We start from the raw sequence: 23,456 nt of genomic DNA, 5'->3' as shown, positions 1-23,456 counted from the left end.
ACTTGCCGTGATCACAATTTGTTTTTGATAATTTTTTAAATTTAAACCACATCCAAACATATTTTAGTACTTATTTTTTTATATTGTTATTTAGTTCTTGTTTAAAGTAAGATGTAATTTAATATTTTAATGACACTCTAGCTGCCATAGTATCTTTTTAATTTTGTTATATGTAGTATTTGCTAGATTTACAATTCTGCAATATTTATTAAAAAAAATTTTAAATTGTGAATTTTAAATTACTTATTTCATACTAAGGCAGTTAAAATCCATCCGGCTTTAGGTTGGCGAGACCGTCGGAACTTGCTGACGTGATCGCGCCAACATAGATTTTACTGAAATCAGACAAAGATTTGATATCCAATTTACTACTATAAAAAAAAATTCTGTGTTAGCTCCAAAACAAGTTACGTGATATTTTTCTGGTTTACGCTTTAGTAAAATTTTAGTAATTGCCCATTTAAAAATATTTGTCATGCATATAAAATTATTTTTACAAAACAAAAACTTAGTTATAAATGAACTAGTGTCGTCATTATCCAGTATTTTTCATTAAAAAATCCATTTCCATTTTGGTTGTGCAACTTTTATTGCTTAGTTTTAACCTTCTTAAGACAGGGTAGAAGACAACCCATACAGCACATTGACTTCGTTATAACATCCTAAAGTTGTCATCTTTAGGATTCTGTGACTTCCAGAGGAAGTCCTATATTTACCGCTAAATGTCCTACGGATGTCATCTGCGTGTTAGAATGTCCCACCTGCAGATATCTTAATGATGTCATAACTAGGACAGTTTCAGGATACCTTTAGAACGCTTTAGGATGGCATTAGGACATAAGAAGACCTGTTTAGTAAGGATTGAGGTAACTTGTGGGATGCATGTTGGAAATGGTATGATAGTAATAGGAGGGTGTCTTATTTTGGAAATAAATTTCATCTTTGAAATTTTTATTAATTTTAGCAACTTAAATAAGGTTTTTCTTTTAAATTTACTGAATTAGAGGTCAGAAAAATGTTTTCTAAATGAAAAAAAAGGTGATAGTTTTTAATTTGTATACCACTCTATTTTTCCAGAAAAATGGGCTATTCCTCTACTATTTTTTTTAGGAAAATTAGTAAAGGAAAAGGGAGTAAAACAGTTAATAAACAAACGTATCTAAAGAAAAGAATAATGTATCATTTTAATACAAAAATATGCAAGATAATTGGATTTCACATTTCTATTGCTTGGAATAAAAACTTGGCCATTATTAAAAAGTCTAATTGAATGTACCCTTTGAACACCAAGGAAGGTTACCATTCTCCTAATTAGCGTTAGTTTTCTGTAAAGAATATTTCTTATTAAATTAAATTATGAGACTTATTGAATCTATTATGTACATTGTAATTTATGATTGCTTCATTATTGCTCATATTGTTTAATGTAGTAGATATATTAAATATCTTATAATAAAATAATGAATAATTTTTATTTTAATGTTGCTCTAATACTGAGAACTTCGCATTAATATTTAAATTTCTCGTATGATCAGTTGAAACTAGTTAATTGGCAAAATAATTCTCATTACATTCTTCTGCAAAATTTACTAAAAACCATTTTATATTATAAATAGTTTAAATGAAGTTGTGACAATTTTATCAAAAACTCAAAATAGATGTTTATGGATCACATACTTTATTGTTTAGTTATTGTGTCAATGATGCAATTTAAAAAAACAAATAAAATTAGAAAATTATCTGTTTTTATATACAAACTAAAACAGCTGTTGCCATGTTTTGCTGAAGAATTGTTAGCTGAAGGGATACTTAAATCAGTATCTTGAAAATATTAAAAATAACTTGTTTTAAGGATTTATCTATTTTTTGCAGCATAAATTTAGTGTATGCAAATAAATATGAGAATAGAAAAAAATAAACAATATTAGAATCACATAAGTGAAACTTTTATTTACACTATTATTTCCTTAATTTTTTTACAGAATAAACTCTTCTTTCTTTAGCATGGCGCAACCAGCCTCTAATAATGCTTCCAACTTCATTTACTTTAGTGTATGTGAAAACACTGCAAACAGCTTCTAAAACATAACAAAAAGAAAATATAAACAAACCAGTAGGTATTTTCATGAATAAACATAAAATTATTTCAGAACCTATTTAAAAGGTACCTCAAACTAAATTAGTAGAAGCCCAGATTTCTGTTACTCTCAGGGAAAATATTATGGGGTAACCTTGTTAAGCTGCTTTTTCAATTGCCCATCATACGTAACTTAATACTAGTTCACAAAAAATAAAATGATTTGATACATGTTTGATTCATTGTTATAAGAATAATCTAGTAACAACAACTGTAATAATGATAAAGCTATTAGTACACACAAGTGCAAGTAAAAAAAAAGTGTTGGATAACTGAAGTATCGTATGATTACCATTCTACTATGACTGGAAAAGAAGATGGTGATACTAATAACAATATTATTTCAAACAACACACTCATAAATTATTCCAATGTTTGAAATTTATAAACTCATTGAAAATTCATGGAATACTAAATTTATAGTATATTAAAAAGTTTGGCAACTTTAGCAACACAAATTTTAACTATATACTGTCAAACTACAAATGGAATAATATATATATATATACAGTAGGAAACCGATTATCCGGAACGATCGGGACCATCGTTATTCCGGATAACTGATTTTTCCGGTTTTCTGAATCGCTACAAAAAGCCGTTTTTTTATTGTAAATCCCAACTAAAAAAATATTTTTTTTTGGAAATAATCTTAAAAAGAAGAAAAAACGATGGAGTAATACACTAATGATTATTTCCAAAATGATGGTAAGGTAAACATGTTTCAAAAAAGAAAGAAAAATCCTAAAATCTTATGGGGAAAAAAAATTTTTTTTTAAAAAATGGCGGGAAAATGTATCGAATTTCGTTCCGGTTTTTTGGTTTTCCGGTTTTCTGATTTCCGGATAACAGGTTCTGTACTGTATATATATATATATATATATATATATATATATATATATATATATATATATATATATATATAAAGGGATTAAATATTACCAATAATTGCACCTGACACTCTGTAACCAAAAAATCTTTTTTTTCCTTATTGCCCACCATCCAGCTTTAGAGTTCAACAACATCATCAGGCATGATGTGACGAATAGCTTGTCTTGTACGTTCTTTAAAATCAGTTCCATCAAGACTTTGCAATCTAGCAGACTATGAGAAAGAAAAAAAATTATACAAATAAAAATATTTTAAAAAAGCAAATTGACATGTAAATATAATATGATATAATTAATAAAAATTTATTTTAAAGAAAACAAAATTTCATTCTGAAAATAGTTTATCGTAAATCTGTCCTTGTAAAAGAACAAACTCTTGGAGAATCAAGAAAAAGACAATACTAAAATTTAGCATACAATTTTTTTTTGTAAAAATACAAATATGTAAATACTAATTAAATGTTTCAACCACAATTATCAGTTAAAAATGTTAACAAAAATTTAATAATTGAGAAAATATGCAGATCAACTACAAGTAAGTTTTATATGCCTTTTAAAGCACTAAATATTTTATCTTAAGAGATCATTGAATATTTTTTAACCCCGTCAAAAAATACATATTATGAAACACAAGATACCTACCTAAAATATATCTATAAAAGTAAACTAAGAATTAAATTGTAAACACATATATTTAAACCAGCTTCACAATGCAAGAGGTGAATAATGACAAATATATTTACAAGAACTTTTTAAAAGAAAATAAACTCCTTACAGATTCAATAACTTTTTTCAATACTTTTATTAACTTTTCGATATTTTTTAAAAAAAAAAGTATTTCTTGAAATACTAAGTAGTGAGCATGAAACTAAGCATTAAGCAGGAGAAATTCTAATAACTGCTTTTGAAACAATGACATTAAAATGAGAAAATGCAGACACTATTCTGTATAAAATTAGTTACACACATAGACATTTCGATCGCGTCCATATGATTCTTTTTTAAATAATAAACTTAACTAACATTAATATAAATATAATTTAAGAACTATTTTTAAAAAGATATGAATTACTGAGATAGTGAAAATAATGTAATTATCTTCAGCAGTTAAAATTGATAGCCTGATTAAATTTAATATAATAGTTAGATAACTTTGCAACTTTTTATTAATTTTAAGACAGATTGATTATGAACAATCATATAAGGAGAAAAATTGAATTCATTGCAGCAAATGCTGCAATTTACTCAGACTAGGACGGAAAAAAAAACCTGCAACCCTTTTGCCTGGTTATTTACTTGGCTAAGTATCTCTAATTTTAAAAATCCCTATGGACCGCATTTTTTACACAAGGGAACGCTGCAAGCTCTATACGCCTATACTTCCAGGTTACTGTTTCGAGTGTATTTTAAAGCCATTTGGCTCACAACGCGATCATTGTGTTTTGAGAACTTGCAAGAGAACATTGTGATTCTTGCAAACGTGGTATTTGATTACTTATTACTTGTGTTTACAATGCTAAAGGTGCTAACACTAACGTAAGATGATGCACAGCTTGCAACAAGAACAAACAATAATAAACAAATTGAAAGAGGCCAAATCAGGATTGCCAAAAAAGGGAGTTATTCAAAAAATAGCAACCATATCACCTTTTCTGCCTCAATGCATCTCTAAAGAAATAAAACAAATTTTCACTTCTCACCAGAATTACTTATCGTTACTATCTTATGAAATACAACAGATTTGAGCTTAAAAATTATATAATTTATTTCTTTTGTTAAAAACAAAATTATCAGTTTGAAAATATAGCCTAGCAGAATAAGCAGTAGCAAGTATTGAGTTGGAGATTGTTATTGTTTACATTTATATTGAAAACACCATTCATAGACAAAACTTTGTAAAAAATGGTAAAATAACAATATACTAAATAATGAAGATGAATAGCAACATTGAAATAATTTAAATGTCATTTCATTTGTAGTTAGAAGAAATGATTAATTTAGGGTTACCAAAAAAACATGCCAAATAACAAGTTGAACTTAAAGGAAGAAAACAAAAATAGAAAGAATGAGTTATCAGAACAGATAAAAATTTGCCTCACGAAATAATAAAAGTAAAACTTCCTCAATAATTATGAAAAAATTAAATAAACCACGCATTTAAACATTTAGTAATGTATGTAAACATTGCAATTGAGATATTAAAGATAATGACGGGGGTTCAAGTACACTTATAAATCAAATATATAAATAGATAATAAAAAAAAGAAAGATAAACAAAAAAGAAACTAATAAGATATTTGAGCTTATAAATACCTTATTGTTTAGATTTCACTAGCAGAATTGCTCTTGTCACTGGATAAAAGAAATAACATTAACGGCAAAGTTGAAGTTAACACGCATGCGCTGAACGATGATCCTACAAGACTCCTAAAACACTCCTTTGAAAGGCCTGTCATATTGCTGTCTATTTGTGACATCCTCCGAAATTCTTTCTTCTGACACTTTACGGATATGACTGTTCCAGGAGTGTTCGGAATGTTTTGGGATGTCTTTAGGACGAAATTTGCTGTATGGGCAAGACAATAACAGTTTCTCAAAGAAAGTAATCGAGTTATATCACCATAATTTGGCTCGTTTTTTTATAAATCATTTCTCAAATTAATTGGATATCGTCATAAGTTTTATTTCTATTTTATTTAATTTTATTTGTTCTTTTTTCAGTTCATTTTTCTGCATTTAAAAAATAAATAAAATAAATAAAAAAGGTGATTGAGGTTTGCATTTTTTGGCGACTTTTCGCTTTCACACGGCAAACCGAAAAATATCGAAATATGTTATGCCTATTTTAGCATGAAATATATTCCATAATCTGTAAATTAAACGAAGAATTAAAATTAAAAATCATCTTAACTACATAACTTCTAATTTTATTTTTTAAATAAAATATGGATAGTCGTACTTAAATCTACTTCTTTTTCGCATTCCAATATGTGTTATAATCTGTATTTTAATATTTTTCTTGACAAAATTTATGAGATAGTAGATAAAATATTTTTCGACGTGAACTGCGTTCTTAATACTTTCCCCCTCGCAGTAAAGAAATAATTCAAAATTGATATATTCTTCAAGGAAAGCATCCGAGGCTCCAGAAAATCTAGCGGATGTGGAACTGCGAAATTAATGACCAGTCGTCAATAATGGTAGTGGGAAAAATCGAAAGTAAATTACTTTTCATTGCTCATTTAATCGCGACATCAGTAATTCAGTATCTTTCTTAGCAATTTCGAAGTTCGTAAATTGCTAAATATGTCGTTGTTCGTAATCATATCACATTAAATATTGGCGATGATTGAAGGTAATAAAATAGCGCCACAGCGAATTTCACGAAAACATTTATTTTTCATTTTTGTTTTTAAAATGATATTAAAAATAAAGCTTAATTGTTTAGAGTAGAGAACCCTAATAGAAGCAGCAGAAAATAAAGATATCAAAATAACTAATTTATTCAATAATGTATTTTTGAGAACGCTTCTGTTCATGAATTAAATACTTCTATGGCGTAGATTTGTCAGCCAATTTCGTAATATTTCGTAAATAAAATTTATTATGGAATCATATTTGTGTTGTTGCTCAATATTGGATAGTAATATTTTACCTTTATCTTGAGCTCATAGTATTGTAGCATTGAAAGTTTCATCAGTTTTCTGAATCAAGATAATGTGAGGCATTAACTTAAAAGGCAAGAAAAAGTTAACAGTTCAAAGGAGACTTTTAGTATGGAGGAAGAATTATTTCATGTAAAGTCCGAGAAATTACATTGTGTGGAGGTTTATTAAAGATTAAATTTTCAATCTGCCTCTTCCAAAATAAATTCTGGAAATGAAACCACAAATCATTATTGCACGTTATTTGATTTATGAACAGTAAGCGAGTCACAAACATATGACGATACCTGATTTATTATTGGAACAAAATAATCAATAACAAAGCAGAACATTAGTGGAGAAGATAAACTATGCGTGTTTCTTTATTTCGCTAGCATATGTGCTCTTATTTTTCATTTGTTGAAACAATTACCATTAGATCATTCTATTTAACAGACGTATTTATGTTTACCCTGTATAAAACTGAAATAAATCACAAAGAAATAGTTTGAAACAAATTCCTCTTTGCATAAAGAAAGTAAATTAGAGTATTCCATGAATAAAGAACGTTTTGTTGAATACATTGCTAGAATTTCTAATTTGAAATAACGGTAAAATAACCGGCAACAATCTGTCCATCCAATTAACCATAAAGTTTACTGTTAGGAACATTTCTTTACTTTTAGGGTTATGAAACCGTTTGCAACAGATATGATTAAAAAACTATGAATACAAAACTATACGGTATTGTATCCAATCTAAACTTCTAGTTGTATTGTGGTAGAGTTTTGTCAAGTGAATAGTGGAATGTGGCTGAATTAGATTATCTAGTCATGCCATCTATCGTGAGAGATTGGAAATAGTAGATTATTTGTAGTGATATCATCTATACGTGAATAAAAATTTCGTATTCTAATAATTCAGAGTCGCCAATAGGTGAGTATAACATACTGAAAACTCTTCATGTGTTGAAAGGGTGAAAGAAATATTGCGGTGTCAACACTGGGATTCGAATACCCGTTCAGTTGGTCACCAGATTGACATATCTATCCTCTCGGCTGTAGTATGTACTCAGCTGTAATGAACTAAGTAGCTTCATAAGGTGAGCGTTGTTGGCGCGAATAAAACTCTAGTCGTTTAATCATATTTTTGGATATAATTTTTATAGCCAATTGACTGTTTCAGTTCAGTATGATAATAATTAAGTAAATTGTTGTTAAACCATTTTTCCTGAGAAATTTTTAACGATGTATTTAATCAATGTTGCGATATCATTTACCGTTCTTAATTGATGAATTCAAATGCAGACAAAATCCTTAAAACCAAAATAATCTTTAATAACAAGAGAAACGTTTTGATTAATCCAATGGGATTTAACTTTATAGACTAATTTGTTAGACTCCGTACAATCGAGTTTAAAAAGTATTATCGCATATTTCCGTTTAATGGTTTTTAAATTATTGCTTTTTCTGCATCGTGACGGAACATCCAATGATCATAACCACCCATAAGTGTTTCGTAATTGCCTTGGATTTTTACTGTGTATATCTTTAAATACATTTTTTAATAATTAAAAATATTAATTATAGTTTTGAATACAGAAGTAAAGTTCCTGAAATAGGATATAACAATGTAAATACTAGCATAGTGCTTAGTATATAATATGTAAAAAATAAAGTTATGCGCACAAAACCAAAATTATTAAGTTTTTATCATGTTTAAATAAACTAAATTTTTTACACTTTTTTAAGTAATTAAAAGTATTAATTATACTTTTGTATACAGAAGTGAAATTCCTAAAATAGGATATAATAATGTAAATACGAGTATAGTGCATAGTATATAATATGTATAAAATAAAGTTATGTGTATAAAACTAAAAGCATTAAGTTTATATCATATTTAAATAAATAAATTCTTCTAAAAATTATCCAATTAGTTTTTAAAAAACGCTATCTAAATTTTTTATTTCTTTAAACCGGAATTTTTCTGCAAACATAAAGTGTTTTTGCAAACTAATTTTTAAAAAAATTACTTCAATAATAGTGAATAATACATTTCAAATATACGTAACGATTAAATTTCAAGTGATCATATTTCGACTATATTTTCACAATGAGAAAATAAACAAATAACTGAATTAGCTGAAAAAATACTTCGTTCAAACTTTTATGAAGCACATGAAATATTTTTATGATGCATAAGAATGAAAACCTAAACTGTAATGCCAAACAGTTCCCTTAATCTTAAGCATTTTTCGAAAATAATAAAAAACAACTTTTAGCCATAACAAAATATGGCTAGACAACAAAATGGTTGTGCTTAAGCATATGGTAAAGCAGTGTTGTCATTTTGATAAATTATTTCCATTTAAACTTCGGAAGACGGGATCATGTTCCATTTTGACCAAACAGGCAAAAGAGCAAGGCGATATAACATCGTCTGCTTTTACTCTATCTTTAGAATTGTTATTTTACGGAAATATTTCTTCTATATCCAGTTTGAAATGAAGTGAAAGGAAAATATAAATCTTGAAGAAAGAAAAGTAACTTTGGGTGTGGTTTTTAGCTATTTTTCTTTCTGTATTTAGGCCTCAGATGTTTGTTTCTTTTTAATAAAAGTGATGTTGTATGAAACAAAAATAGGAAACTAACTTTTAAGTAATAAAAATCAAAGCAAGAGCGCTTGTAAATAAGGAAAAAAAATATTTTAAATTATTATTTTGTATTCCAGTACATTTGAATGGTTTCTAATTTTGTACTTTGAAGTTGAAATTCTTTCAAAAGTGATCAAGTTCTAATGAGAAATATTAGATTTATTAAGAAAAATAGTCTATATTAAGAAAAAAACACTCCTGGTTGCTTTTATGGTTTAACTTGTTTTCCTCTAAAAAGATTCTTTATGCTTTTCCATTAAAATATACTTAGATTTTTATTTTTTTAATTTCAAAACTGACTGAATCCAATCAACGTATTTAACAGATATCCCGAATTAACTGTTTTATTCTAAAACTGGAAGCGTACACTTTTTAAAAAATTTTATTTTGTGCTTTTCTTCTGCTTGGTTTTGTCAACTCTTATCGTCTGAGTTAACTCCAGTTGCTAAAATTAGTTAACTCCAGCTACTTAAGTGCAAAACTACGAAAATCATGGTTAAATTTAAAACTGATAATTTTCCCTGCTCGCTGATGAGTATCAAAATATGGATAACACTTCATACATTGAAAGAGGTCCTTCTTTCTTTATCTAACCACTTTTTTTAATTCAGATTAACCGCATTAGAACGTTTGGTCAGGTCGTATATAGTATTGTTTGCAGTTTGTCTCTTTGTTATTGTCATCGACCATTAAAGCAGAGGGAGTGCAATTATTCTTGCTTTCCAGTGACACCATCTTGCTTTCCAGTGACACCAGTGGCCAAGAATTTGATTTCTGACCCACCCATACGTCACACCCGTTTATAGGGTGGACCCCCTTCATTCATCCATTCATTCATCCATAGATCGCAATTTTGACCTGAACCAGTGAACGATCGATCTCCAATTCAGTACCCCAGAGGTATTGATTTGTAATGAGAACATGGAGGACTTTGTGCGCACCAGTGGTATTCATTCAACGCGCACCAGTCACCATTCATTACTTCGGCCAGCTGGATTCGAACTGCAAATTTCCGAACTTGAATTCCGACTGGATTACCATCTGTAGATGTCATATTTGTGAGATTTCTATGTATATGACACATTTAAAAATGAAAAAATTTTGTTATTTAAAAAATCTAGCATTTTTCAGCTTTTTTTTTCAGTGAAATGAAAAGATAAGTTTCATAATGATTTCCTGGTTTTATTTAGTTCAATTTCAGTTACATTTTAAATTTTTTCGCTTCCGAAATTAAAATAAATTGACTTATAAAAATAATGGCGAGGATAGCAGAGCGTGCACCCACATGGTATAATCTGAAACAAACTAAATATTAAGGATTATGTATGAGCGTAGATATATTTAGAGCCGAAATAATCAGAAAAATGTCATTTTTTTCACAAAAAACGACAGCTATAAAAAACAACAACAATCCCTTTTTGCAGCAGTTAAACGCACATAAAAGAAACAGAAATTTTGGAAAAGGTTCAGTTTTTATTGGTCTCAATCGTAGTCACATCAATTCTCTAGAAATTTCCAAAGTGACATCAAAATCAATTTAGTGTTTCTTTTGCTATCTAAATACGTAACGTACGTTTTTATAACGTTCTTTTTCTGTTTCATTGGGACTTACCATCAATCGGCGATTCCCAGACCATATTGTTAGTTTTCCACGAACTCATACAGTTCGTCTGCGTGCACACCATCTTCCCGGTCCACAAATCTGGCTTCTTTACTGGAGGTAGACGTGCTGTGTTCCCAGCGTTCAATGCGATCTGCTCTGCACTTTTTCAAAATCCGAACTACATGTTGGCAATTCGAATACCCATGACATCCATCATCCTTGTATTCTCCATGAAACCGCCGTAAAAGATAACCATTGCAATTTCAACCATATCTTTAATGTAATAAATGTGTTCTGGTGAAAACATCCAAATAAGAGAATTTAGCGATCAGCTATTTTTTTTTTACTGTTCCCGCCAACAAATGTTTCAATAAACTGACTTATAACAAGTTTTGTAAATAGGCCTGATTACCTCCTGCACCACCCGAGATCCTCCGACACCGAGGAACGACCGATTCAGTGATCTCGTTTTTCAACTATATGAAATACTTTCGGAAAAACAGTTTTGCCCACATATACACCATGGTATAACGTATCGAAATATGCAATAAAAAATTATTCATTTTTTTGTAATTCATAGACCAGAAAACTCCGATAAATTACTTATAAATTCTTAGCGTAATTTGAATTCATCCTAACTTTCATTGACTTTTAGATATTTTATGAAAGCAACATTTTGTGTTACGTCCGTAAACGCTCAGTTTTAATATTTTAAATTATGTTAATAAGAGTTTGTGAAAAGTAAAGCAGGTGTAAATGACACTAGCTATTTTAAAATATCAGAAATACTTAATTATTTTAAACAGAGAAGACCTCTGTTTTAAATGCTTTTTGCAAGTCCGCAAGTATCGCATTCGCAAAGCAAATGGTGGAATGGAAACAATTATTACATAAATTTGTGTTTTCTTAATTCTATTGAGATTTAAAATTTTATTATAATTATTTTATTGTTCCCATAATTTTATATGTTTTTATGAATTCTTTAAATTAGTTCTTACATATTGACAGGTGCTTTTATTCTGGTTATGTAATTTATAGTGTCCGCGCAGCTAACCCCATTTGGTCTCGGTGCTATTAAATCCACCTTTAACTTTCTTTATTGCATACTACTTCATGAAATTTTTATTGCATGCTACTTCATGAAGCACACTATTTCCATCTGTTAAATTTGTCTCCCCGTTTTCACCATTTCAAGTTTTTAAATACTCACACATTGAATGCATTATTTAAAAAAAAACTTGTTTGTTTGACATTACCAAATGTTTATTTAAACACCCGTGTTACTTAGTTAATATATACCACAAAACTAATTTCCCCTTTATTTTTAAATATATATTTTACAAGTTATTTCGATCAATATTTGAACCCGACATTTATATTTTAACTAAACTTTTGTATGAAATATTATAATATTGTTTTCCTAAATAAAAGTTTATGTTTTCCGAATTTTATAGTTATTTAGTTTTATTACTGCGAATGCAAAGTTTCGTTGATAATAAATACCTAATGCTTTTTGCATGATGAAAACAAGAAATAATGCTAAGAAATATAAAATAAAATCTTTATGAAATGAAAGTCACCGACAACTTTAATCTGGTGTAGCAATGAAATAGTTAAAATGTATGACTCTTTAGTCTGTTTCAAATTTTTGTTGAATATCAATTTCATAGAGATAATAGGAAGCCGTATTTTTATACTTTTTTTTTTCTTTTGAACATGAATAATGTTATTTTTATAGAATTATTTGGTACCAAATTATTTCAGGTATAGATATATATTCACTAAAAAAATTTTGACAAATATATTAATTAGCTTTAAAACGTCATGTGTATGATACAACTGTGTATCTTCTTTGCAACTGTTTTGGTAAAAAAATGCCCAAAAGAAAAATAATATCCTTAATAACTTTTGATCCAATTATCTAATTTTCACTCACTAGGACTCAATCTTCTTGGATTAATGGCCTAATCTTATATGCTAATTGATTTGGGCAGAAGATATTTTAAATTACAAATTCAGAGACAAATACGTTATTTCGCTTAATAAGCATACCTATTTTTCACTACATTTGGATCACTAGATTCTCGAAATATGGGGGTTGATGCAATATGAATATATGGTCCCAATAGTTTGTTCAGGAGAGCATTTAAAAGCTTTATTTCTTATTATTATTAATAATTTTTTTTGTGTATTTAGCTATGTATCAATTACTTTACAAGTAAATGGAAAATTTTTTGTGCACAATTTAAAAACTCGCTTTTCCAAAAATAATTTGATATAAAAAATTATTTTGAATAATTATTTATTCTTTTGTTTCAATAAAAAGCTTAAAAAAAATTTGAATTGTAAGATATACAAATGTTTATATTACTTAAAAGTATGTAATTTTCAATAACAAAAGTCACTATTTTTTTGAAATTTTGTCTAATAATTCTCGAGTAATTGCATTTTAGCAACGACTTTATAAAATTTGATAACTCAGACTATTAAAACGATTTCGTAAATCAATTATATTTTTTTAGTTGAATCTTTTTCTTTAATTTTTTGTACATCGATTATAATTATTCAATTTCATGATCTTTTTGCCTAGGTATATTCTTCAAATTAAACATTTTTAAAGTATATTTTTTATTATATATGCATTGCATAGTTCATAATCTTTTTATTTCTCATATTCCAAATGACCTTATCTTCTTTTTTTTCAAATGATCTTATTCAATTCGAAAAGAATAGTGCTACTAATGAAAGCGAAAGCTGACTCGAAGATTATATTTTTATTACGTCCAAATTCTTATCTAATTACCAATTCTATTAAAATTTAATAAAGAACGAAGAATAAATTTGATACATTTCTCTGCCAGGAAACTAAGATGGCCTTTTTAATTGGATTTCATTATTTTTATCATGAAGAATAAAATTAACGATTTACAAACCTATGTGTTCCAGTTACAAAACTTGATAATGAAACTTGGTAATGATACTAGGAAAATGAAAAGAAAAAAAAAGTTTCAGAACATTAGAGTTTTACCGCATATGTAAAATTGTTTTGTGTCTTTGTGAATCATATGTTTAGATTGTTTCACCTATTGGTTGATAACGAATCAAAACTATTTTTAAGAAAATTTCATTCATTTTTTTTAAAAATTTAATTTATTTCATTTTCAACATAAAAGAGATATTAACTTATTCTTTAAAGGAACAAATACAAATCTTAAAATATTGAGTGCTTATTATGTAAAATTCTTAGTACCTTAATTTGAAGTGAAATATCTACAAAATTAAGAAGCTAATGCATTTAAAAAATATTTCAAAAAATGCAAAATCTACAATTCTAAGTTACAAACTGATTTTCTGACTTTTATGCAACATCTCGGACACATGCTAATATGCACCGATAAAAGTTATAGTAAAAATATACTTTAAAGCTATTTAAATATTTTAACAAAAGAAAATATAATGCTAAATGATAAATACAGCAACTAGACGTATATAGATGCACCACTTCTAGTTAATTCCTTTTATTAAGAGACACGTTATAAACACGTTAGAGACACGTAAGAACTTACGTGAAATATGAATTTTTATCCTTTTTCTAATTTTTTTCCATCTTTTATTTACCTAAATTTGCCCTAATTAACTACTATATTTGCATTTAATTTTAAGCTTACTTAATACTTAACTAAACTATACCAATTATCTTTTAAATAACTTGCTTCTACTCAAAACATGTGTAGTAGACAGCTAAATTATCTTAACACCCATTTTAATCAAGAAATGGAAAAAATGAAACAGTTTTATATTTCCCATGATTTTGAGCATAAAATAGAAACTGAAATATTAACTTGTAACTGAATTATGTTACGTCAGTAACCAAAATTGAAAAATATAAAATATTCTTAAATTGTAACAGAAAATATCGCATTTTTACCTCTAGAAGTATATTACCAACAATTATTATTACTTATTGTTTTACATTATTATTTAATTATAATAAGAAAATTCCATGATTAACTTTATTTTCGGGATAAATTAACTTAATTTTAAATACAAAATGGTGACTAGGTGCACTCTAAATCAGTTGGGATAACAAATAATCCCAGTTCCCATAACAAATCAAACTAGATCAAAGATTGATTGTCTCTGGTTCAGGTCAAAATTACGATATGCGGATGGATGGTGTGTTAATGCGCATTTCCTGTAAAATGGGCAGTGACGTATGTTTCTGGCAAAAGTCGTATCGTTACCATAGATGGCGAAACTGGAAAACAAGAAGAAGAGCACCCTTCTGCCTTAAAATAGACTTGTCAGTATTGATAAGCGACATAACGCAGTAACAACAACATCAACATTATTTTCAATTAACAGTATGTTTCACTGCAGTTAGAAGAGAGGTAAAGAAGAACAGGACATAACAATTTGGTTGAATCTTACATATTAAAGACATACTAGATACATAATTTTTAAGTACTAATTTCTATGTATCTATATTTACTCAAAACATAATAAATTAGTTCGAATGCGTGAAAATATTGTTTGGAATTTAATTTGCGTAATTAAAATTACTTAAAGTTATGAGACATCAAAGGTACATTTGTTTGAAAATGAGCCACATACATTTAGTGGTGAATTTATAAAATTATTAAGCGATTGAGAGCAATTAACATCTAAATAACTAGTTTTTATTCCCAACATGAGCGTAAACACATCTAAAGTCTTTAATTCCCTTTAAAACAACAAATAGGGAAGATAAAAGTATTTCATCCCACTATCAAATCTCGTTTATTTGTCAGATAAGTAATATAAGAACAATTCAACACACCTCTAATATACATACAATGAAATAATTTAAATTTTTAATTGACTAAGGGCAATTATAATCCAAATAAGCAGCTTTTACTCATAACACTCGTTGTAGGCAACTTCATCTATATCGATCGTGCTCAATTCCCTTTAAAACAACAAATAGGGAAGATAAAAGTACTTCATCCCGCCATCAAATCTCGTTTATTTGTTAGACAAGTAATATTAGAACAATTCAACGCAACTCTTATATACATAAATTGAAGTAATTCAATTTTTAATTGACTAAGAGCAATTATCATCCAAATAATGATAATCCTTTTACACCAAACACTTAGTGTAGGCGACTTTATCTAAGCCTGTCGTCTTTAATTCTTTTAAGAATGTGAGAGAGGAAAGATAAGAAAATTTATCAACTATCTAATCTCGTTTATTTGTTAGACAACTAATATTGTAACAATTAAATACAACTCTAATATGCATACAATGAAATGATTCAATTTTTAATTGAGTAAGGGCAATTATCATCCAAATCAGCAGCTTTTACTCATAACACTCACGTAACACTTACAACACACACGTAGGTGACTTTATCTTCACGGATCATCTTTAATTCCCTTTAAAACAACACATAGGGAAGATAAAAGTACTTTATTCCACCATCAAATCTCGCTTATTTGTTAGATATGCAATGCTGGATCAATTAAACACAACTCTAACATACATGCAGTGATATAATTCAATTTTTAATTGACTAAGAACAATTATCATCCTAGCTTTTACACCAAACACTCAGAGTGAGAAATAGGAACGATAAGAAAATTTATCAACTATCTAATCTCGTTTATTTGTTAGACAACTAATATTGCAACAATTTAATACAACTCTAATATGCATACAATTAAATTTTTAATTGACTGAGAGGCAATTATCGTCCAAATAACGAGCTTTTACGCCGAATACTTATTGTAGACGACTTCATCTACATCTATCGTCTTTAATTCCCCTTAGAACGACAAACAGGGGAGATAAGACAATTTCGGTCTTCCATCTAATCTCATCTATCAATACTGCCGCTATGATAATGACAACGCCCCTCTTTTCCAAAAGAGGTTAAAAGGGGGGCAGGAAAATAAGACAAGCTTCTTCCTTCTACTGTCCCTCAAAAGGAATGCGCCCCAGCACACATCCATAGGAAAGGGGGTGGGGAGCGCCCTCTTTGGCATAGGGCCAATGATAGCCCATCGCCAATGAAAGTTTTGTATGGAGAAGGAAAAGAAAGGGTTTTCCTGTGGACGGGACAGTATCCTGAGTCTTTTCGACGTCTTCGATCGGGTAAAGTGGATGGGGGGGGGGTTTAGATGGGAAAGTACGAGGGGGTGAGACAAAGTCGTCTGTCATCATTGAGGACGCCCTTTCGTATTCAAATTGTTTTTTTATTAACTGTGACCGCGGATGAGTGGCTGCGAAGTCAAGAAACAAGAAAAAATATCTAACTCTTTATGTCTAAAATGTTTTATTTTCTTTTTAGCTGTTACAAATAACTGTACGGTACATTCGGTTTTCCGTTAAAAGAAAGATCTTATAAACATCAAATTATTCTTATTAAAAAAAACATAATGTAATTATTATTATTAAAACATAATTTTTGAATAGTATTTTTTAAGCAATATATATTTTTTAACTGAAATACATTTAGACATGGCGTTTAAAAGTATTTTTCGTTTGCTCACAATGTTAAGTGACTAATGCATAATTGTTAACTGGCATTATTGTTATTAAAAACTAGTATCAATAGCTTTATGAATAAAATTAGAATTTATTCAAAATTGGTCCTTCCCTATACAAAATGCATTTTATATCTATATGCATTTCGTGTTATATTTTGTATCTAAAAACTGTCTATAATAATAATAAATATAAATTTTTCGATAAAAATTTATCTCAAATAAAAAGTTTTTCATTGCGTATTATATTTATTTATAGACTTCGTGTACAGTTACACATCATTTTTTCGAATTGTTAAGCAGTTTAATTTCCTAAAGACTTTGTAATGAAATCTGAAATTTTCATTCTACTCCAGCAAAGCATTATTTGATTTTTGTTTATTTTAACACCTACAATATAGTTTATTTTGTTGCTTAGGGCCTTTAAATATATAATTTTTCAAAACTTTTACAAATTATCAGGAATGTTATTTATTTAAGTTTACTAATGATAAACTAATAATTATTCTCGTTATTATCTAATTTAGTAAAAATTAGTTATAACTATCATATATTAGTCATTTTAATAGCTTTTTAAGAATCCTTCAGTAATTTTACGGTGCATTAATGCGCTAAATTTCTGCACTCTATAGAATGATTAATACTAAAGTATTATACATTTAATATTTAAATCAAGTGGTGATATATTTACCATATACATCCAATTCTATTTTTCAGAACTAATTAACTATTCGAAGATTGATTTGCTGATATTATCAAAGTGACTTTTAAATCATTTTATATTAAATAGATTGCAAACGAGTTCTTTTTTACAGCAAAAATGCTACACGTAATCACATTAAGACCGTTTTCAGACATCAACTGAATAAACTATCAACTCGAACAAAACAACAATCACCTTTAGAACAAACATTTTTGCTTTCTTAGAAATTTGTAGCATGAAATTTAACAATTACCAATTATCTTTAAAATTATTAATGCTACATGAAATAACAATGTAAAATATTTTAATGATTTTTTGAATAACTAATATTTATTTCGTCAATATTACATGCTTAAAATTTTGAATACATTGCCCCTAGTTCATCAAATTGACTCATTCATAATTTTTAAGAATAAGTAATATTTTAAAATTTAATTTCTAGAGTTATTCGTAGTGATATTTAAATTATTTTACATTTTTATCTTTTAAAATTGCAAAAATAAAAATTGTTACTCCTCATAAAAAATGAAAGATATATCACTTAAAAGCATCACTCAACCAAATAAAGGCCTTTTCAGACATTAAATAAATAAATTACATGTTCGAATACAACTACATTTTCTTCAGAACAATTACTCCTCTTTCTTCGAAATTTAGAGCATGTACAATCTTATAAATAATTATTGCTCTATAAAATAGAGTTATTGATATGTTTAGAAAGATAATTCATTGTTAAAATTAATTCTAAAATGTTATATGTTTAAAATTTAGAATAGTTAATGATTAAATTATTGATTTTATTCTTTATATTTTCTCAAACTAATTAACATTTTGAAGTTCATTTGATAATTATATGAAAACTATATTTAAATCTCTTTATATTCTTCAGAAATTGTGAAAAAAAATTAAATTACTTTATGCAAATAGAGGAAATAATATATTACATAGATGCAAACCGTAAAATAACACGAAGCGTGTTTTCAGATATTAAATAAATAGATTATCAAGTTGAAAAAAAAGCTAAGCTTTTCCTTAAAATCATAGATTTCACTTCATTACTTCTTTAGAACTTAATTACTTCTTTGTTTTCTTAAATATTTCATACTCTTAAAGAGTCACGAAATATCTTAAAAATAAATAGAATGCATGAAATAAAGAGAGTGTAAAATGGTTCAGAAACTTGATACATGCCTACTTCTAATGAATTGCATATTGAAAAATTAGATAAGTGGAATTTTGATTTATATAGCCAATTTTATTCTATTTTTCGAAACACCTATATCATTCGTTCTTATTTCATCCATTTATTCAATTTTTAAAAATTAATATTATTGATTACACGGAGCTACATTTAAATCATTTCTTATTCATATCACCGAAAATTCTCCTTTACTTCACGCAAACAAATGAAAAATATTATATTGCGTAAAAGCAACACGTAAGCATATAAATGCCGTTTTCAGATATTAACTGAATACATTACCAAACTGAAAGGTACTACACTTATCTTTAAAAACATAATTCTACTTCCTTTGGAAACTGCATCCTGTTCTTCAACAATTCTGTACTATCTTCAAAATAATTTTGCTACACGCAATATGAGAAAATGGCTTAGAAATCTGATGCATGATTAATGCCTGATGAAAGTTGCAGATCTTGATAAAAGCGTTCTTTAATGGCTCGTTTGTCTCAACTTAATAACGTTTGAGTTAATATACATGGTTCGAGATTAAATGCCTTGCTACGTGCATAATTGCATCATATTCTTAATGAAAAATGTTTTTCCCAAAATAATCAATATCTTTTACTTTAAAAGCAATTAAAATTCACTGTATTTTTCCGTCGTTTAAAGAATTAATAAAGCCTTTAATTGAGTTTGTGAATTGCTCTAGTTAAGAATAGCATTTTTAAAGTTTTTTTTAAATTTATTATTTGTCTTAAATTTAATATATTTTCACCATTGTTAAAGTTGTTTTTAAGAAGCAAAGTCTTTGTTATGTAAAAGTATGAAGTAAAAGTAAAGAATTTTGTATTTTAATGCCGTCAATTAATAAAACGCATATCAGAGGAGTTAGTTTAAGTTTATTTTTAATTACGCAAGTCTTTTAAAATTTACTATCCATTTCAGCAATGTTGATTTAAATTTGCTTTTGAAAAGTAATAATTTAGCTTTTAATTAGTTCAATATTTAAAACTCATTATTTTAACGAATTTAATTGAAAGTTGTTTCTGTTAAGCATAAATGGAGTTTTTAAATATTTTAATATTTAAACACATTTCAGTAACGTTAACTTAAAATTTCTTCTTAATAGGAAAAATCTCAGTTTTTTTAATTCCTACACTCTAATGTAACTTTCAGTGATGTTACTTTTACTTTTCATTTTTCATAAACATGTTGAGTTCCAGCTTAAGTTATATAAATACATCAAACACCCATAAAAAGTTTAACCTTTATATAGTACGCATTTTTGACCTAAAATGGCATAAAAGTACATTTAATTTCTTTAAAATGTACTTGCATGCCGAAACTAATCATGCCTAACAAATATTTTGCTCATAACGCAATTTAAACAATTTGGAAAAAAAATATAAAAACTATCGTTGACCGACTACTTTCATGTCAGATTGGTTTAAAAGACCTTAAAACCCAACTTTATGAAACTTATCTTATAAACTTTAATGAATTTAAAATAAACAAAGATTTATAAAATATTCATGTATTTTAATCTAAACTTATTCACTCATTTAATCCTTTCATCACTCACTCTATCAAGAATCATTAAAAGACTTAATTTGATAAATTAAATAAAAATTTGACAGATCGTCCTAGGACGAAAAATTTGAAATGACACTTACTGACTAAATAACAATCATTAAATATTAATTTACATCGTAGAAGTATCACATTATAATAAACATTGCACCACAGTGTTTCAAAATTCATTGTATATGGATATATAATTGGGTAAACTAATTAAAAAGCAAATGAACTCTGTTCGCAAATGCTCATAATATACTCCTTCCCACTTACATAGCCTATAGAAGGTAATTAATAGTGTATAAGTCAATAAAAATAATTAACTCGGAAATTAACAGATTTTCATTAATAACTTTTAATTCATTTTGTAAAAAGTTTTAAATGCAATTTTATATGCTTTTCTCAGGAAAAAAATAATAAAACTTCCAAAACATTTTTATTAGCTGCATATTTTTTTCTAAGATTCACTTCAGTCAGAATTTTTCCCATTTTGCTAACATTTTTAAGAAATAAAGTTGATTTTTAGCTCATTTTGCTCAGGAAATTGAACTGTTCCTATAAATATTAAATCTATTCAAGCGTGATAAATAATCTTAACAAAAACTACAAAGATGGATAACGTGGTTCACAAAGTTACAGTGTTCAAGTGATCATTTTCTTGATAATGTCTTTCAAAAAAAATTAAAGCTTTTTTTCAAATAATGCAAGTAAACAACGATTTTTTTTCTATTTTTCAAATGCACCTGAGTAACAAAAAACTAATACGTTGCAAAACTGTTTTTTTTAATACATCCTAAACTGAACCCATCTTATGTTTTTATTTTTGCTTTTATTTTTAAATGCGTCTTTATTTTTGCTTAAAATTTATTACGAAACAAGTGGTGCTTATGAAAACAAACACATTCAGGAATAAAAAATGCTTCCCGGAAAAAGATTGTTACTCAAACCACCATACGTAAAGAGGCAGTTGAAAAATGGCAAGAATCCGTGGCAAAAACGTATAATGCCGCCAAAAAAAAGAGCCAAGCAGTGAATGATGTCATATATTAAGATTGTTCAAGAGCAAGAAAGCCATAAATTCAAGCACTAACTTCCATAGAACCTTAAGTTATTCTTTTTGGTGAATTTAGTGTCCCGAAGGAAATAAAATTGCCAGTGACTCAATTGAAAACGTAACCTGATTGCCTCGTAAAAAAACTAGCTTTCCAGATAGTAAAATTTATTTGTCTTATGTTGATTAAAAAATCAAATCTAGAGATTTCTTAAGACAAATTAAAGCTACATTCATTATTGTATGCTAATTAAATTATTTATACGACAGGATAATATGACTGAAAAATTATGTTATTAAATATATAAAATATCTTTGGCCAAGGTAAAATTATTTTTATTATGCATAATAAGTAACTTTTATCATAATACTATGCTTGCAAATCTGCAACTTATTAAGATACTAATAATTATGTAATCAATGCTTTTGTAAAAATTTAATGTAAAATAAGCATCCTAAAGTCCTAAAAGTAATTCCCTTCGTCGCGCTAATATTTATAATGATTGTGAAGTTAGAGTCTGAGATTTTCTGCCAGTTAAATTAGTTCTACATTTATTTTTTACATGTAAATTAAATAATTAATCTAAAATCATTCTCTTAATATTAGAACAAACCTTTATGTCCCTGGTCAAATTATGGTGATACTACACGGCATTATTGTTCGGACGCTGCTGAAACCGGCTTACACTAGTCTATGTTCGCGTATAATTTGATTAAAAATTTTGTGCAATTCGTTAAAAATAAATACAAATAGGAAGAATATAAAGAATCACCTGAATAAAATCCCATTACTTGTATGTTTAATATAAAAGTATTGCATACAAACAGCAAAACAAGTAATTATTAAAACACTTCACTGCGTCTGTTATATACACTCTATAACAAAAAAAATCGACCGTCAAGAAGGAGTTGTCCGATTGAACCGAAAATTGGTGGGTAGGAAGACAATGTACAGAATAGTAAATGATTAAAATTTCAAAACAATTGAATAATGTATTGCAGAGTTACAGTAACAAGTTTAATAAGGTGTTGACCCGCCTCTAGCCTGCATACAAGCTGCCACACGGCGTGGCATAGACCGATAAAGCTCCCGGATGGTCTCTTGCGGTATTTCCTGCCAAATTCGATCCAAATGTCGAACGAGGTCATCAACATTCCGTGCCAGATGCAATCACCTTCCCATCATATCCCAGACATGTTCGATGGAAGAGAGATCTGGTGATCTGGCAGGCCAAGGAAGAGTTTGACAAGCTTGCAGACAGTTCATAACAACACGTGCCGTATGTGGTCTGGCATTGTCCTGCTGAAAAACCAGCCCAGGGCGCTGCAAAAGGAACGGTAGCAAAACAGGCCTTAGGATGTCGTCGACGTACCGCTGTGCCGTAAGTGTACCTCTAATGACGACCAAAGGGGTTCGGCTGTCAAAGGAAATGGCACCCCAGACCATAATGCTTTGTTGAAGGCCGGTGTGGCGTGCAATAGTGAAAGCA

General features: G+C 28.1%; 1 protein-coding gene and 1 long non-coding RNA gene across 5 annotated transcripts in view; one reads left to right on the top strand and one right to left on the bottom strand.

The window, feature by feature from the left end:
• The window catches only part of LOC107455319 (potassium voltage-gated channel protein Shaker), a 669,177-nt gene that overhangs the window by 510,240 nt on the left and 135,481 nt on the right, over positions 1-23,456 (top strand). The window lies entirely within an intron of this gene.
• LOC147810952 (uncharacterized) lies at positions 1,925-5,578 on the bottom strand. Of its 2 annotated transcripts, none has more exons than XR_015433055.1 (3): positions 5,338-5,578; positions 3,077-3,238; positions 1,925-2,078 (listed from the first exon to the last, which is right to left on the bottom strand). It is a non-coding gene; the product is annotated as an uncharacterized LOC147810952 (long non-coding RNA). The 2 variants fall into 2 exon arrangements; XR_015433056.1 differs by having other exon boundaries at positions 3,089-3,238.

This window comes from Parasteatoda tepidariorum, chromosome 4 (genome assembly GCF_982258835.1).
Source record: "Parasteatoda tepidariorum strain Cologne lab strain chromosome 4, Ptep-v5.0, whole genome shotgun sequence".
Classification (NCBI taxonomy): domain Eukaryota; kingdom Metazoa; phylum Arthropoda; class Arachnida; order Araneae; family Theridiidae; genus Parasteatoda; species Parasteatoda tepidariorum.
Note: the sequence above shows the minus strand (reverse complement) of the source record. Positions and strands in the feature narration are given on the sequence as shown.